Below are 18,587 nucleotides of genomic sequence, written 5' to 3'. Positions count from 1 at the left end.
ATGGTGGTGGTGGTGGTGGTGGTGGTGGTGGTGGTTGTGGTGGTGGTGGTGGTGGTGGTGGCCTGACTTCACGTGCGCAGGTCGATGCGTAAGCCACGGGTGATGTGTTCGGCCGAAGAGCACGCTGTTATGCGGGCACGCGGCCGTGAGCAGAAGAGTGAGCGTGGTCGGGAGCGTCAGGAGGAAGCGGAGGCCAACCATGCGTGCTTAACATCAAAATTCACGTGTTCGACATTTCTCTTTTGGAAAGGAAGAATATTTTTTTCTAATTATCTGTGAAGAACAGGCGACCACAATTTGAAGGTTTTCGAGCGAGCATCGACCGGCCAAGCGTTCCAGGAGCCTAGTGGTTCTTCTTGAACCATGAAAATCAAGATTTCGCATTCTTCTCTCCCTTGTTGTCTTTTCTATGCTACGAAATCGGCCCCCACGACCAACTTGCGACTCTTTCGGCATTAAGATTTACATTCGTTGTGATCAAGCACAGACTTGGTTTCCTTTTTGGTTGCCGACGATAACGAAATTGGCAGGGAAGATCTGTTAAAGCTGGTGCTTCATCGGCTTCATGCGAACGAGTTGCACTCACCCGGTAGCCTTGAAATCGCACTCGACACATTTATTTATTGTGGCAGTAAAGCAAGCAAACATTCACCTTCGCCTTTAAGTAATCGCCTTCTTGTTATTTTTCTGAGCTCGTAACGTCACTACGTACGTACACTCAGCGGAGCGCCTTACTGCACTGTTATGAGTGTTGGGTTTGTTGCCCGAAATTTCATTCTATTTCGAGCTGTTTACTCGAACAGACACGGTTACAGTAAAATTGCAGGTAAACTATTACAGAATGCTGATTCTCGCCAAGCGGTTGGACAAGGAATCAATCGAATAGTGCCAAAAAAGACAAAGCTCTGGAATAAAGAGGATTGTACAGTTTTTGCTTATGTAGAGGCAATACAAAATGAGCAAAAAGCAATGCTTTTCATGATTCGTAAGCAGTGATTTTTGCGAGCGACGTGATGTGATTCGCAATCGCTTGTCCCAACTGCTCGCTGAGGCAGCCAAATGAAGGCAATCGTGCGAGTGACGGCGAAATGCCATCCCAATATTGCCGTATTGCGCCCAACAGGATTATCTAAGTATACACATGGCTGCAATGTTTATTTATGTGTGCATTTATTACAAATGCGGAAAATAAACATCTTTTACGAATCAGATGGTCATACGTTTCTAGGCTGTGCGATTCCGCCTCTCGCCCCTTCCTCTCGTTCTAACCTCTAAGCCAAACGTTGCGCCTCTTACGGCTCTCTTATTGGCTAGTCACTGAGGCTACTTCCTGGCGATGAGCGATGTTTTCTGGCGAGCCAGAAACGAGCCATGCGATGAGCGATTTCCTCCGCGGCGAAAAGTATTTGGTCGCTAGTCGCGTGGCTCCCAGTTTCGCTAGCAAGCTCGCTCCACGTGGTTAGCGCTATACATCAGATTTTATTGAAATGTAGTAGACAATGCAAGACGGCGTCGTTAGAAAAATAAACATATCAAGGTTTGGTAGTTGACTGAAGAGTTACAGTCACATGATCTCTCATATCATTTATTACACTTTGTACCCTAATAAAGACATTAAATGAAAAACTATAACTCTTGAATCTAGACCACATGTATGTCCAAATTAGCCTTCTCCTGCTGTTTCGCATTTTCGCGGCCGTGCTCTTCCACCAGCAAAAAAGCACAATTGCCTCGATCGGCTCGCGGCGAGTTCCTGGCGCAGCTCAGCGCATTCGGCGCAAAATGCAGCAGGAGCTACTCGGAGCTGGGCGGCGTTCGCGCTTCGCCCGGCCGTATACATTTTTATGTACAGAATCTGGAGTGGCCACAGGGATTTGTTTTTGCTTTCACTGTTTTATGAACGAGCATGGCCTTAGAACTGGAGGTTCCCCGCCTGCACACGACTTCAGGTGGTTATTCAGGCGACTTCAACCGGACGCCAACTGGCACGAGAAACGTCGGGGGGAGGGGGGGGGGCACGCGCCTAGTGAGCCCCCCCCCCCCCCTCCCGGCTACGCCCCTGCGTCCTGGCAGGCTCTCTGCTAACCAGAGAAGTTGCCTATCCGCCAAAGAGGCTTCCCGTTAGCCAGTAAACTACCTGTCTTCCTGCAGCCAGAAGATTCCCACGAGGATGCGTGATTTGGAGGCAAGGGGCGGCCCATCACAAGCCGGCCGGGATGGGGGAGGGGGAGGGGGGGTCGCAAACCCGCACCACGGCGACACTCGATGGTACCGAAAACGATGGTGGACTGATGGGGCAATAGGCGGTCTGCAGGGAGGCTGCCCATTGACAGAAGAATCAGGCGAGGATTCCACACGGGGTATGGGGGGGTGGGGGGGGGGGAGGCGCTGGCGGAATCGGGGCGCTGACCACTGGCCAGGAGAGTACATGCCGGCCTGCCAGATGCCTGTGGCGAAGATGCATCATTTTGAGGCTGCGGTGCGGCCCATCACGGGTCGGCGAGGGGAGAGATCTCACGGTGGCACCGCGGCGGTTACGTAGATCCATAATTTAGAGCGCAGCTCTTAAGCACCCGCTCCTCTCGTTAAGGGTCGTCCCTCAGCGTTGGCCTTGAAGGCGGTTACGTAGATCCATAATTTAGAGCACAGCTCTTAAGCACCCGCTCCTCTCGTTAAGGGTCGTCCCTCAGCGTTGGCCTTGTTGTAACCGAGCGAACGAAGAGGCCACCGAAGATAGAGCGAGCGGGAAAGAGGAAGATTAAAGTATGGCGAAACTGTGAGAAGGACGCTCCCCGTCCGCAACGTGTACGAGATAACGCCAGAGTACACAGCGCGCGCCGTCGTTTGTTCGCTGATGACGCGATCACTTCCTGAGACTCAGCAGCTGTGCGCCGTCGCCGGGAAGACTGCAGTTCGCGCTGTTCTCAAATTCCGCATTAGGGAGTGCAGTAATCGTTAGCCATTTTTTCCCTCAAGGAAATAACTTCGGGTATGAAAATGCGGCTTTAGGAGCCAAGTAATAAATGTTTTTATAATATACAAATGAGCTAAAATAAATGAATGAAAAATAAAAATAAATAATTATTTCACATTCACAGACGTAACCAGCCTTAAAGGGACCCTGAAAAGTTTTGTGAAGGTGGCAATCAAATGCATTCAGGTGGTAGAACACATAACGGGGGATTTTTGAGCCAAGTGTGAGCCCCATACGTTGTACGGATAATTTGTAAACAATTTTTGAAGGTCGCCTTTCTCAGCCGATGAGCGCGACGCCGCAGCGAGCCTACCGCGGGTGACGCAACGGCGACCGCGGGTGACGCAACGGTGATCGCTGCTGACGCAACGGCGAAGGCGCCCCCTGATTCGCCCAATCGACGGCAAGGTCGGCCGCCGGCGGCGTCACTGCTATTGGCTTCCGGCTGCTCTTCCTCCTTCTTGCGCGATCCCGAGGCAAAGGCGGCAAAGGCGGGTCCGCAGTGATTGACGCGAGCCTAGGCGGAGGAATGTAGCTAGCTGCTTTGAAGGAGGCAGAGATGGAGGAGGAGTCTATCGGCAAGTGGGGAGAGGTGCATTTAATTGCTTCTTGCGCAGCTAATACTGAATGTAGATCAATAATTCCAACGGCATTGCATCGCTATATTGGTGCTACATGACAATACAGGCCTTTTGTAACTTTTACAGAAGGCTTTTCTGGGTCCCTTTAAGTGTCCCGGCAAACCTCATAATTCGCTTTAGTTTTTGTAGTAATCGTTGGCCTGCTATGGAAGACATTTTGCAGTGAATTGTACAGTTAAGTTGGCAAAGTTAAAATATATGCACAAGAGAACATACATTTTCATTTGTTTTTATACCGACGAGCCAGAAAAACGAAAATGCTGCACTGGAATAGTAAAACACAAATACACTTTCTGTTTTTTTTTTTTCTGCGAACCCATGCGAACCCGTTTAAACCGGTTCGATCCGATTCGAACCGCAACGGAAGGGTGCCCCGGAACCAAAACCGGAACCGGAACCAAACCCGAAAGGCTTGAACCGGAACCCGAACCGAATCCCCAAAAAATCCGCTTTGACACCCTGACCACCGTACAGCGCATTGAACGGAAAAAATCAACATTTGCCTTGCTCTTTTTAATATTCTGCGCATGATGTCGTATGAATGGCGTCAAAGCCTTTAAGCAACGCCATAAGTTCAAAGTGTAATGCTTCAGTAGTTACGGGACCTTGCAATGTCATACAGAGTGGTGGGAAGTGGGTATGACGTTATGTAATAGGCACCGGAATGTAAAGAGGCAGCAAAAGTAGAAGACGGTGTGGTGCAGCAAACGCCCATTGCAAGCCATTCTGTTTCTTTGAATTCTTCACCTCAACCAGCAAATTGAACTTTTTGTAGACTCTAACGTTGTCTCTTCGCCGCACCACGGCAAACGAATAAAATTTGCAGTACGGTCTTCTACGTCTCAGAATTTCAGCATTTTTCCGCAAAAATAATCAAAAAGTACTTACTAGCATCGCCTTATTGAAAATGGCGCCTTTTCTGGCTTCTTTTCAAACATTTCATTCAAGGTGGCTACTTTTTGGAATACTTTCGGTTATTTCCCGGTGATATTTCCCTCTGAGGACCTGGCAACCCTGCTCCCTTGCGACGTGACAAATGCGTTGCGGACGTTAACACGCTTTTTGCGGCTTTCGTGAGCGTAAGAAAAGCATCGAAAGCAAAGCTTTTGAGCATGTTCGTTCCGAGGAACTATGTTATTCTATGCCATTACTATAGATTAGTTCATGACGCGCTCGATTCCTCTGCAACGCCATCTACGGGCGTCGCTGCTTGTATTCACACTTCACCGATGGTGCACGTAAACCAAAGCATAACCACTGACAGTATAGGCAACATTCTGTCTTGGTGACGAAGTATAATTAGAAGAAAGGTAACTGTTTGAAGCCCTTCCTACAGGAGGCTGCTCTTCATTTGCATTCAAAACGTTGTTTTTTTGGCTCAATCAAAACTCGGACAAAACGGTTTTAGCACTGCGCATTATTATCGAAGGTCCGAGCACTCCAAAAACGTTAACAAAACGAAAACGGACTTTTGAAAAATGTTTATCTACCCTGCGCTTTAAGGAAGATCGGGTTAGACTTCGTGAAAAAGTACCCTGAACGAGCCATGTAGCCGGTGATGACTATAAATAATCTGCCATTCTGTTTCATTGGGGCTGCAAACTACTGCTAAGGGGATTCGGCGGGTATGCTGTGGGCAACAAGGTCATTGCAAATCGCAAGCATGAATCAGCTTTGGATTACACTGTTTACAGGTATAAAAACTTCATTTCTATAAATTCGAACCAGGGAGCGGTCGTCACGTTTATTAGGAATCATTGATGATTGGGAAGCGGTGTTGGTAACAGATTGGAGATTGGCCTGCTCGGGATGAGATAATTTTCAACTCAGACCACATCCATTTCATTTCAGTATTTGTAGCCTCAATACGGGTATTTTATGCTCTTTGCACTGCCTGTGATCAACGACGGTGCTGTAAGGGTGGAGCAACAAGATCAAGTAAAATTAAGACGGTAGGGACAACTGGGAACATGAAAGGAGCTAAAAGAACCGAACGGCCTCCACGAGCCCGTGCCAGGAGGAGCTCAACGTATGGGTACACTAACGTTGCCCTCCTCTAGTTGGGCTAGGCGGGGACCTTTCCACGCGGGCGGTAGTGGTGTTGAGATGTGCGAAACAGGATCCATAAAAGGGGCAATTGGTGTGATGGATGTTCCATAACTGTACGGTAGCGAAAATAAAGGCGGCGGAATGTCTAACTCATCAACTGCAGCCACTTTGGTTGCTTATCCCGTTCGTGCAGGTGGGCGATTTTGAGCATGTGCTGCGTAGAACATTCACTAGGAAAGGAGCCAGCTTTTGATGCCTTGTGATCTACTTTATTCAGGCTATACAATGTCATATGTTGTCGGAGAGCCGGAAAGGAAGCAACGGCAGCTTCCTGATATTGTCAATTATTCCGCGAAACTTGGTATGGTCAGGGATAATACTTGGGAGTATAAAATCGCGGTCACTAACCAAGTCAAAAAAGAAACGTTTGGCGTTTCGGATTTCATAGGGGTTTCTTGTTCACAATGAAGCCTGCGAGAAGCCGTCGTCAATTTATATGCAAGATATAACGTAAAGATTTCGAGTAGACTGCAGGCATATTGCCAACAGTCCGGTTGACAGTATGGGGTGTGGTTTGGATGATGACTCACTCCATGAAAAGACGGGAGGCCAAAATTCTTTCTTTTGCTATGATAGCAAAAGAAAATTGATGCCGTGATTATGCTGGCAGGCATGTTCTGCTAGCGCATTAGTTGCGTGACTTTATTTTGCTACGTCACGTTGATGCTCCTTTATTCTTCGTGGAAATTTGCCCGTTTCGTTCATATAAACCCAATTGCAGTCATCGCAAGGGATTTTATATACGACTCCCGGGAACTTGTTTCTTTCCAGCTTGTCCTTAACATTCACGAGATTTCTGTGCAGCTTGCTTGCAGGCCTGTGCATTACACGTAAACCGCGTTTTGAAAATACGAGGCAAAATGCCTCACTGACTCTTTGAACGTAAGGAATGACGGCGAGCATGGCGGCCGTCTTGCTGGCGATTCTGTAAGGTCGCAGAATCTGCTTTTTGATTCCTGCCCCAAAACGCCCAGAGTATTCATTCGCCGACAGCTCATGGTGCACAGTTGTCAAATATTCCTTCAATCTGTTTATTGGAGCATAGGCGTTTGGCTCCGGTAATCAGTGCCGGCACGACAGGCCTCTTGGGGGTGATTTGGGGGCATGAGCTGTGCCGCAGGCAGCGTCCGGTATGCGTCTTCTTGCGGTAAACGGTGAAGGAAAGGCAGCCGTTCGAGCGGCAATTGCAAACGTCAAGGAACGGAAGGCGTTCCCCAGTCTCGGTTTCCGAAACCCAGACTGCACAAGGACGACGTGTCGAGGTTCTTGGAAGCCCTAAATTCGTTTAAGCCTCATATACAGTTCACGTAAGTTACGTGAACTGTATATGAGGCTTAAACGAATTAGGGCTTCCAAGAACCTCGACACGTCGTCCTTATGCAGTATACAGAAACAGACGTCAACATACCGTAGAAAGACCTTTGGAAAGGGTGTGAAGGTATCAAAAACCTTGTGATCTGCTGCTTCCACGACAATGTTGCCGCCGTGACCAATATACAGGCCCCCAGACCTGTTCCGTGGGTTTGTTTATACGTTTTGCGCCAGTAGGAAAAAATAGGTGTTACTGAACAGAAGCGAAGTGCGAAGTAGCTCACTCAGTACAGGCACGTAGAAGGGGGTCCTGTCGGTGATTTTCACGTCCTAACGCGGCGCTTCTGTGCAGGTTTGCACTGCAAGGTCCACTGGAACGCCAGTGAACAATGCGGTTACGTAGAAAGACACAATAACCTCGTTTTCGCGCAAAGCCAAGTCCCGTACCATTTCTGCAAAATCCGCTTAATTGGAAATATTTGTCGGTGAGCCATCTAGTGGGCTCAACGCTTTGTGAAGATACCTGGATAGCCGGTAGAGCGGAGACCTTGTGAAGTTCACGATCGGACTGAAGGAATGCCAGGTGTGAGGAGGCGCTTTTAGGAGGGCAGAAGTAAAAAAAGAAAACGTGCGCATGCCGAAGTGAGCCGACAAAGAACACGTCGAAATGGTGCGTGGGAGGAGAAGAGGAGAGAGATAGAGAGAGAGATAGAGAAGAACTTTTATTCGAGCTTTCTAAAGTGGGATTGGTTCCCTAGTCCTGGAATACATGAGGTAAGCAGAAAGTATTCGCTCTGGATACATCCATATGGTCTCTGGTCACCAGGTTCTCCCACAGCTCAAGGGTGGGAAGAGGGGATCGGAGATGCATAAGTTTGGGATTGCATCCACACTGTATTACAATATGAGGTAGAGTTTCGGGTTGTGAACAAAACTGGCATTCAGCGGAGTATTGAGTTGGAAACATACGATGCAGGCGAACTGGAGAAGAGGTGACAAGTCCGAGGCCGGAGGTGGGCGGTTCGCAGAGTTCTCAGCTGGACGCGAACACCCAGGAGACTCGGCGCCAAACCGCATTATCCTGCAGACCTTCAATCCTTGCAAGTCCTCGCAACGTCCGCCACGCAACCCTCTCCATGGACCGGCTAGCACACGGGAAACAACGCCAAGACTTCGCAACGGCCAGCACCAACGGCAAGGTGACACAGCGCCAGCGGCCATCACACCGAACAAGCGCGCTACTCCGCGGCTCAACATCGCCAGCCACGTCCTCCAAGCGTGAGCCCGAACTATTCTGAGTTGGACTTTTTTTCATAGGACAATTAGTTTAGTGATTACATTAGCGTGTGGGTAAATTTGTACTAAGCTTTGCCTTTGTCTCGGCAATACAGTCCATGTCTGATGTGACTTGCTTCGCTTCGTCTCCGATAATTCGCCACAATCTCCTCATGATAAAACAACCTACACCAAGCTTGTGCATCTTTGGAAGGCCATAAATGGCGGAAGCGGATCCGTTGAACTCAACAAGAGGTAATGCAAACTTTTGTGTTGCTGAGGTACCAACTGAAACAATCCTGAAAGCATCTATTGAAGCTGAGTTTGCAGACTGCTGGTTGGATTCTTTGCAAGAGGGGATAGGTAACCGCATCGTTTAACAGCTGCAACATCTTGTCGTGGTACTCGCTTCGGTTAAGAAGAATAGTGGCGTTACTTTTGTCAGCCGGTAGATTGGCAATGTTTTTGTTGTTGCGGAGGTTCTTGATGGTTTGCTTCTCGGCAGATCGGCAGACGTAAATCGCGTCCCCGGCGTTCACTTTTTCCAGCTCGAGAAAACGCCGATGCCCCGCGCACGTGCCTAATCATGCACGCCGGGTAGAAGATTGCCCACGGCATGCTTCACGGCGGAGATAACGTTGTTCGGTTTAGCCTGAGGCGTCGTGTTATAGTTCATACCAAGGCTCAGAACTGAAGATTACGCAAGCGTTGGCTCGTACGATGACAAGTTTAGGATTGCATTTTTGGGGGGTAGGCTGCCTTTTTTGGTAATAAAGATTCCAGTTTCTTACTTTCAGATATTTCGCACTGCGCTTTCCTGTCGCTTGCGACGAGGATGCGTGAAGCTAGATGTCCAAGAAGTCATCGGGAACAAGGTGGTCGAGCTGCCACCGAGAAAAAATTCTTCGGTTTCCAGACTTCTTATGTTATTTCGACATAGCTGAACACGTGCTGAGAGCAGCTCCTTCTCCATCTGTCGAACGATCTGCTGACCCGGGCGTTTTTACGGGCCTCTAAATTCGAAGGGATTAAATCTCACATCTTATGTTTGCAAGCAATGTTAACAAAACGTTAGAAACTTCAAACTTTTTCTTTTTGGCCTGGTTATTGACCGCGATGTTATACTCCCAGCTTACTGCTTTCGATAGCTGGGGCATAATATTTTTTAGGACTCGCACACGGCACGATAAGCCCAGCCCCGAAACGAGCGCAGTGGATTTTCCTTCCGATGTGCCAGAACGGTTGGCACGTAAAGCATTGTTATGGTTTTCAGAGCCGTCGTATGCTACGTACCGGGTACAGCACATAATGATGTGCTCAGGATATTTGTTAGAGTAGAAGACGATGAGTATGGCCTGTGATATTTCTCACCCTGACTTCTATATTTCATAGCATCTTTTGTACCAGGTAGTTTTATTTGAAGCAGGTGTCGATATGAAACTGCGAGGATGACTTCACCGGCGCAGTTGCCTGTACCAACTTCATAGGCTTAAATACGAATTTTCATAATACTGGTAATGTTAAGCAAGGAAGCCGCAGCGTAGAAGTTCCCTGTGTCATACCTCAGTATACACAGCAAAGAGTTAGACTAGAACGGAAACACGCCGCTAAGGGACACGAGTTCTAACCTAGCCTTCATCTTCAGCGGGCTAAATCGAGTGACACTCTTGGCAGGATCTTCCTGATTTAGTAGCAAAGTGACACGTTACCTTGGCACGTCCGCACCAGAATAAAGTCCAGTGGGAGAAAACTTTTCCATACCTGTCGACGTCGATTGCTTCACATGAGCTGATATACACCATCACCATCAGGAGCTCTTGGGTTCCCATCAGTGTATGAATAAGTGACGGTGCCAGCCAGAGATGTCAGACTAACTCTGAATAAATCATCAAATCTTTTCTGGCAGCATCAACACTCCGGTCCGCGGCTGTTTCTACACCACGACAATTCCAGGGTGTGCGCCTTCCTGTAGTCCCATGGGTAACCCATTCTTATTTTGGCTGTGGTTCAAATGACCGCCGCACCGGTAGTAGTTCCAGCAGCATTGATTTGAGGCGGTGCCGGCGGTGAGAACCCTGCTTGCGGTGGCAGCGATTTTCCAGCTGGGCCAGCGTGCGAGGAGCTGCCCCAGGTAAAACATCGGCAGGCGGCCAAGATTAATAAAGACGATAGTCTTTGTTGGGCTAACCAGACATTTTGGTCTGTCTGTATGTCTGTCTGTCCTAGCATCACTAAATAAGCTACGCTTAAGAGTACCGCCACTACGTGCACCCGGAAGCGTCTGGCGGCCATTTTGTTTCAGGCTTGCAGTGTGGCCATCTCTCCCAACGAAACTGTCGCCGGTTGTGATGGGCAGAGTGCGATTGGCCGTCCTAGCGTCCGCGCAGCATAGAGAGAGGGAGAGGCGCACAAAAACAAAATGACTGTGCCCATATGTAAACAAATATCACGTGGTGCTGACCGACCAATTAAAATCCTGGCGGCACATAACAATAAGAGAAAAGAGTGCCGATACACTAAAAGCCTTTATTTGGTGACGCTAGTCTGTCCGTCTGTCTGCCTGTGACTCGATTCAGCCACCCGGCCAAAGTAAAACATTGCCGGCGCAACAGTCTTATATAGTCACAACTAAATCTACCCGTCTAAGTCCGGTGTAATGTTCATACTTGTCAACATGGTTGAAGAAGAACAAGACATTGCGCAAATATAAGACAACAAATTAATACAGAAGTGATATTTGCAGTGTTCCTTTATGAAAAGTCATCAATGCTTGATTTTTGCGAAATTAAATACTTGATTAACTGCAGGAAAAAAATTCACTCCCCCGTCGCCTGCGGTCACCTGCGGCATAGCTTCTTGCTGCATTATAATGAATCAACCGGCAACAGTTACGAAAGGTTCCACTAGATAGTTTCCACGTTCGGTTTGCAACGCACGTGGAGTAGGGAAACGAGGTTCAATAAACGTGGAAGTAGGGCGCCTCGATTCACACGCGTCTTGGCCGTACGGCAGCGTTGGCATCGAGACACCCGACCTGGAGCAGTGGAACGCGGCAAATTTAAAATGATTTAAGCATACCTTTGGCGTCTTTACCTTGGGAGGAGCGCGACGCAACAGGAACAACATGAGAGGTGAGCGGGAAAGCGAAGGGGGGTATTTACTTGTCAAAAGTTGATAAAGACTATCGTCTTTTGTCGACATTTGCAACGAAAGGAGCAGATACGCGGCCATTTTTTTCACTGCCAGCCTCGGTGAGCCAGCGTACATATTAGCCGCCGAAAAGCTTTCTGCTGCCAAAAGTGTCATTAATGTTGAAACGGCAATTATGAAGACGCAGAGCAGCGTAGTGGGCGAAGCAACACTACACTTTTTTGCTACGACTGACTGTCAGATGCTTTGTATTGTTCTCTGTTGGGTGAATTTTATGTGAAATTGAAATAAACCATATTTTGTGGCGTCCACTAAATATTTTAAATATCCACCTCCATGGTAGTTGCTTACAGTAAAACAGTAACGTCAAGAAGACTTAAAAGAAGACAGTAACGTCAATTGCCAGGTTTGCCACCTCTTGTTTCTCCTTTCGCTGTCGGAAGGCAAGGACTAACCTGGACAATTTTCTTTGAAGTGGGCCACTCTGCTGCGCAAAACTGCGGAACACCGGAGTCAAGGTAGCGGAATGTGTGGGATTCAAGTTGGTTCGAATATGTTCTGTAAATATGCTCTCCTCTCTGAAGGACAAGTTTTTACTACTACGTTGACGTTGCCTTGCAATTGTGTGTTCTTACCGCTGCACTTGCACGTGCATGCATGCCTTAGCTGTCCCTCTGTTATATCAATACCACTCAATTTTTCGCAAGGCCGCTGCACTATCACTCCGACGCTGCTGGTGAAAGCAGACCTGCGTAGGGAATCACCCGCCACCTGACATCGGCATAATACTGATTACGCTTCTTTGCGAAAGCATGTAATAGCGACATAATTTGTCCCCGGAGCCCTACAAATATTAATTTACTCGTTCAATACACGTAACTGCGGAAACTAGATTTCGATCTTTGTTGCAGAGCGCAAGGTAAAGCCGCTCTCACGAAGCTTCGTGCATTGATTTCGACTGACAATTGCAAAGGTTTCTAATGGCACTGTAAACTGACAATACACAAACAGTACGTGAAATTTCGCGCAGCCATGCAGTCATCCTAACACTTCAACAAGGTATGTTTGTTTATAAGAAATCTGCATCACAGTTGGAGATACATACGTTTCTTTTCTTAGTTTGCAAAGGCACAGTAGCTGTGATGCTGACAAGTAATGACAGAACAAATACCGACCAATGTTTATTGTCCGCTTCGCTGACAAGTAAAAGATGACGTACGCAGGTGCAGTGCGCGAAATATCTTATCCATCAGTACAGTCATGATGATTGTAGTACACCAATGACAATACTGATAGTAGGACATCAGCACGCATGTGACCTTCCCGAAAGGTTGTGGCTGTTGGGGAAATCAGCATTATGAGTAGTGAAAAAGCTGCTACAAAAGGCCGATAGTAGCACATGTTTCATAGCAAATTTCTTGATAGGTTTTAGACTTCAGAACTTGCACTGTAAAAAGCTTCCAAACGCGCAGTAAAGATTTTCTACGGGTGCTCTTCAGCTATAACCGTCGTGTTGTTAAACATTTTCCTGCGAATTGCTCAGTCATTTTGTCAGATGTACCGCAAACAAAGGCCTACCAACAGGCTATATCGAAATCATCCTAAGTGGATTGAGTTTCTTTTGAACAATCATACAACCGTGTCAAACAAATACTTTCGTGTAATAGCATACCCAAGAACATCTAGAATCGGTCTGTAGTCTCTGGTCTGTGCATATTTCGGTGGTCTGTGTTCGGTGGTTTGTGCATATTTATGTGGTTCCTGTTCTTAATTTATGCTGTGATTGCCTTATTTTTGCACGTGTTTTGTTACGTGCTGGATCATTACAAGAAAGTAAGTGCTCGATGGCAACCCGCATTACTTTCCCTTTATTGTTTCATTGAGTCATACTCTATCTTCTACATTCCCAATATTATTTATAGTACGACCGGAATCTTAGGCCCTGCATTTCATTTTTGCTGTTTAAAGTTTCTCTTCTTTGTTCGTTTATACGACTAGTTATTCATCTGTTATACTGCATATCTTACTCCCCCCTATGTAATACCCTTCTGCGAAAAGGCCTTTGGGGAGTGCTGGATAACTAAATAAATACATAAGCACGTTGTAGAAGATCGCGCGACCGCGACGGGGTTTCTGGATGTCCAACAAAAGCTGCAGAGCACCGGGGTTCTTTCCGGCCAACCATTGGCCTCAGAACCGCCAGAATCGCCCGTCAAGGGGAGCCTACTGAGCAGTCCCCATGCCCACCTCGATACTCCCTTGTGTGGGACAGGGGGCATGGTTGCTTGTTTGCAGCGTCTCTATTAGAGTGTGTTTCTGCTTTGTCGGAATTTTTGCGGCCCTTAAAGGGGATTCCGTCTTTTGGCTGGATGCCCAGTTCTTTCTCCCAAAGTCAACTGGTCTGAGCGCGCGCTCATTACAAAGAAAGCAGTGTGGCTTTCCTTGTAAATCTGATGGCCAAACGTGTTTTAGGGCGCTGGCGGTTTGCACACTTTTCCTCCTCTTGGCGTTTCCGTACGTTTATCAGTTTTTACGCCTCGATGTAGTGCGCATCCGTTTCCGCAATCTGGTCGAGGATTTGGCAGCCACTTAACTTGTACAACAATGTCAGCTACTGGTTACAATTGCTCAAAAACTGCTCAGAGAATCTTCTGTTACAGAGACCTTCGTACGTTTCTGCTTCACTTACCCAATCCTTCCAGTTATCGAAATATCCAAACATCAACTACAAACTTGCGGCCTGCGTCAGGGTTCCTGCTTGCCCCTAAATTACTAGCCGAGGTACCCTTGCTTAGTAAAACAAGTTTTTTTAGAGAAGGGTGTGATTGAGCCTCGCGTAATTCATTGCATCATCTGCACCTACGCGTACGACGACATTCCAAGCTACACCAAAGATGCGCAGTTTCAAAGAAAACGCCCACACGTCCTAGCGCCAACTCCAGCTCGATGCCACGCCTTCCAATAGCTGGATTCAAGCATCAAGTTCATCGCGCTCCACATTGAGTGTCGAGATCAGCTTGTGAGGGCTTCCGTACCCGCGGGTAACGCTGGTAGTTCCAGACCTCACACAAAAAACAGGCGCGGTAAAAACAACAAACATAGGACGAGGCGTAGACAGGACAAGCGCTAACCGGCAGGTCGCAGACCTGCCTGATCATGCAATAGCATTAATTCGCTGCTGTCATGCTTGTAACTGGAGTTCAAAGAACGACTCCTCTGTTTATTAGCGGTGAGCGCGACCACGGGCGGCGCTGCCAAGCGCGCCTTCGTGACGTCGGCTTAGGGATTCTCGCTTTTGTCGTCTGCTTCACTCGGGCTCGCTCTCCCTGCTGTATATTTGCGCACGGTTGATGCCTGATGCTTTTCCGCACCAGATTTTGCATCTGCGTAACTTTTTATCATAATTATTAGACTTAAAATCGCACACACTAGCTCAAGGCGTGAGTTAAGGTATGGTTTTGGATACCGCTACGGAAGAAACATCGCCGGGGTCGCCTCATTTCTTGATAAGCCGGGCCTGTGCGAAGCGCGAAGAGCCAGAGCTAGGCGTCAGCTTCTGCACTAAGCAATCTTTCGAACAAAGGGAACAACCAGCTCTAGTAACCGACAAAAGCGAAAATACAAGACCAAAACAAATTCTATGCCTTCTGGGCTGTCAGCTTTGGCACAGGGCACTAAGATTTCCGGTAATCATATGTAAGGTGAAACAGTGAAACAGTTTTGCAACCTTGCCGAACGCTCGAAAGTATTGTATCACATCACTTTACGTTGTCATGGCATGAAAGTATGCCGACATGCACTATAACGCACAAAAAAGCTAGGTTGAGTTCCAAATATCTTAGTGTGTGTACAGGCGCGTGCTGGTTTTATACCAGGCTTCTAACCAGCATGGATCTTTATTGAGCAAAACGAGTCACGTCTTCGGTAGAGATACAGCAACGATATGTGTGCTCAGACCTGCAGAGATATTTCGGTATATTTCCTGCATCCATATCTTCCCAATATTATGATGTGCTTTATAGGAGAACTGCACTCAAGAGGAGAATGTTGAGGAGGGGGTGAAGGAGAAAACTTCATTTAACAGTAAAACCAAGCTAATAAATGGGCCGGGTCCTCAGTCCAAGACAAGAGAGTAAAAGTAATTTCCTTCAATTCATAGAACGCCATCCCGAGAAGACCAGGATTAGTTTTTTACGCCTGGAAGGGTTGGAAAACAACAAACAGCTTCTTGGGAATATTCATCGGTTTCTATTCTTGCCGTGAACTATTTATTGCGTTGGTTAGCGAATACATCAAGCATTCAACGCCGTAATCATTTCATAATTGTTCGAGTTGGGAGTGAGTTCGGGATTCTAATGATGGTTACGATAGAAATTCGGGGCGCGATCGCGGTTGCGTAGCACAAACTTTCTCATTGTATTTGCATGTGAATAAACAACGCACGCTGTGGATGTGCACATTTTGCACCCAGCCATAACGAAAGGCAATACAGCCTGAAGAAAATATCCACACGATCTTTATGCGCCTCCCAAACATACCCAAACCTACTAATAAGACGTTTGTGATGGTGCAGAAAAATTAATGGGTTGGGCACAGAAAAGCGAAAAAAAAACGTTCGTCTAATACAAGTCAGCAACAACGAAAGAAATACTTAGAAGACAACAGCTTTATTTCCTGCTCTACGATGCGCGTGTAAGGGGCCGCGGCTTGGTACGTAGCATTTGACTGTTGAGTAGTCTTCATAAGAGCATCTCAAAAATAGTGTAGGGAAGCCTACCAATTTGAATACTTATCGAGGAGCTATGAGCGCTGAACCTCGCGAATAAGCTAGAAAGGACGAGTTACACACCATCTTCTGACCGATGGTCTGAAGAAGTTGTTCTCTCTCTCCTCGTGTGTTGCAAACTTGTGCGGGATACAGCTTGAACTTATTCAGGTGTGTCAGAAGCTGGCCAAATTACTGTATTACTAAAAATACGGTTTTCAATGCACTCAAGCATCAAAGCGGGCGATTTCTAGCACAGGCACTGTTGCCCCTTACAAGCGGAGTGTAGCAGACGACAGCGGCGCGAGTCCCTAAGCCGACGTCAGAGCCAGGGGGCGCCACTCAAACATCTCACCGACAAAAAGCGAGCTGCCACTTCGCGATTCGATTCCCGTTCCGCGGCGCTTCATCCCTGATTCTCGCACGCCCTTTATCAACCAATTCTGTTCACTCCAGAGTCCAGAAGCAAAATTTCTCCACTAGTTTTGCCAACTTGTAGAGATCCATTTCTCTCCATAACGCATACCGTAGCAAGGCGAGTCTCTATGAAGTGGATTTCAAAGTGAAGCCTTGTCGGGACACCAGATCGTTACGATTCGTTTATCCTTGTAGGCGTGCTACGAGCAGACCCGGAAATCACAAGAAAGAAAAGAGAATGAGCTGCATTTGCAACGTCATGATTCTAAATGGCAAAAGAGAACATCAGTACAAAGCAAGAAACGCCATGGTCCAAGGTTGAAGTTCTCGAATGCCAATTCAGGCGGAGGCAAAGGCGTAAACGTTCTCATGGACTCGATGGCCGTCGCTCAGCCATGTGTGCGGCAGGTTGCCGTTGGTGGAGGTTGAATCACAGCGTTCGACACCGATAACGAGTACTGCTTGCACGAGGCAGCAGACGCAGCACCCCGCCCTGCGGGGTGGAAGCAGTGAAAGTTCCGGCCCTGGCAGTGACCACGAACCCCCGCCATGGGCAGATATGTTCCCGGTTGTCTGCGGGCTCCGCACGCGTAGGCGGGCCCCAAACTAACGTGTCTGGAAGCTCTGCTGGACTGGTAGACAGGAACTACTTTCCTGTCTCCGTTTCTCGTCAGCTTGATTGATTGATTGATTATAAGATTTAACGCGCCGACGCTACAAAGGCAATGAGGAGCGTCGTAGCGGAAGGCTCCTGATTAATTTTTACCAGCTGTAAATCTTTAACATCCGCCAAGATCTCGAAACCACGGGGGTTTTCGCTTTTCGCCTCCACCGAATAAGCGGCCACGGTGGCCGGGAATCGAAACCGCGTCCTTCGGCTCACCACCGAGCCACCGCAGCAGGCAATTCTCGTCAGCTCGCCAGCTCGCAAGCTCCATTGGTCCTCCGCTTACGCGATCAGCCACCGCCCTAACCGCGTTCCACTCCGGTTCTCGAGAACCCCAAGTGCTTACTGCTTTTTCTTCTTGCGGCCATGCATGGCCGATATAATTTGCTCTACTGTGGTCAATCCTCACAGAGGCTGAGGGAGTGACTTTGTAATGCACTGCTCTAGGAACGCCGAAGGTGAAACGTGGCTTTATGGCACCATAAAAATAACATAAAAAACCGAGAGCCTTGTAGGTTACGGAGAAAAATAAGAGGACGATCGCCCCCGAACCGATTGAAAAGCTTTTAATACTCATTGCTCGGAACGGTATGAGCTCGAGCCGAGAGACTACTATATCATCAAAGATGGCTGCGCACTAAGGTGGCGGAGGCAACTTCTATGCAATGAAAATCTTGCTAAAATGTCCCGAAAGACACAATATTCAAAAGTAAATACACAGCGTTAGGCAAGCAGGTTCAAGAAATTTGAAGAGCAATCAGAGCAAATGAAGAGCAATGAAGAGCAATGCATTAAACGTAGCATTTTATTGATAGTGATTTCCCGATTAAAATTTCTTAAGCCACTCCATGGCGCAAAACAACCTAGTAAAATCCGCCGGAAACCGCAAATAATTCCTCAATGGCACTCCTTCTTACCTTTTGTGAAATAAAAGAAAAAGCACTTCGATGTGTTGTCCCGCAAGGACCTCCGAGTTCACTGAAAATACCTTGTATTCATTTATTGCTGGCCTAAATATGTAAAGGTGTTAAAGCAAGTGAGTGCACATCATTTCTGAAATTTTAACATTTTTCTGCCTATATACCCATGCTACTGTAGTGGCGCAAATTTCTAAAAATTAACTTTTATTCTCGCGAACATTCGTTATTCTATAGGAATATACATTCATGTTTCTTTCTTTTTGATGTCCTATGTTTAGAATAATCTCACATTTAGAGTTAGGATGTCGGACTGAAGAATCGTTTTACATGAAGGCAAATGGCACGCTAACACTTAGCA

This window comes from Haemaphysalis longicornis, unplaced genomic scaffold, assembly GCF_048455015.1.
Source record: "Haemaphysalis longicornis isolate Haplotype H1 unplaced genomic scaffold, Haemaphysalis longicornis Haplotype H1 scaffold_8, whole genome shotgun sequence".
Lineage (NCBI taxonomy): Eukaryota > Metazoa > Arthropoda > Arachnida > Ixodida > Ixodidae > Haemaphysalis > Haemaphysalis longicornis.
Note: the sequence above shows the minus strand (reverse complement) of the source record.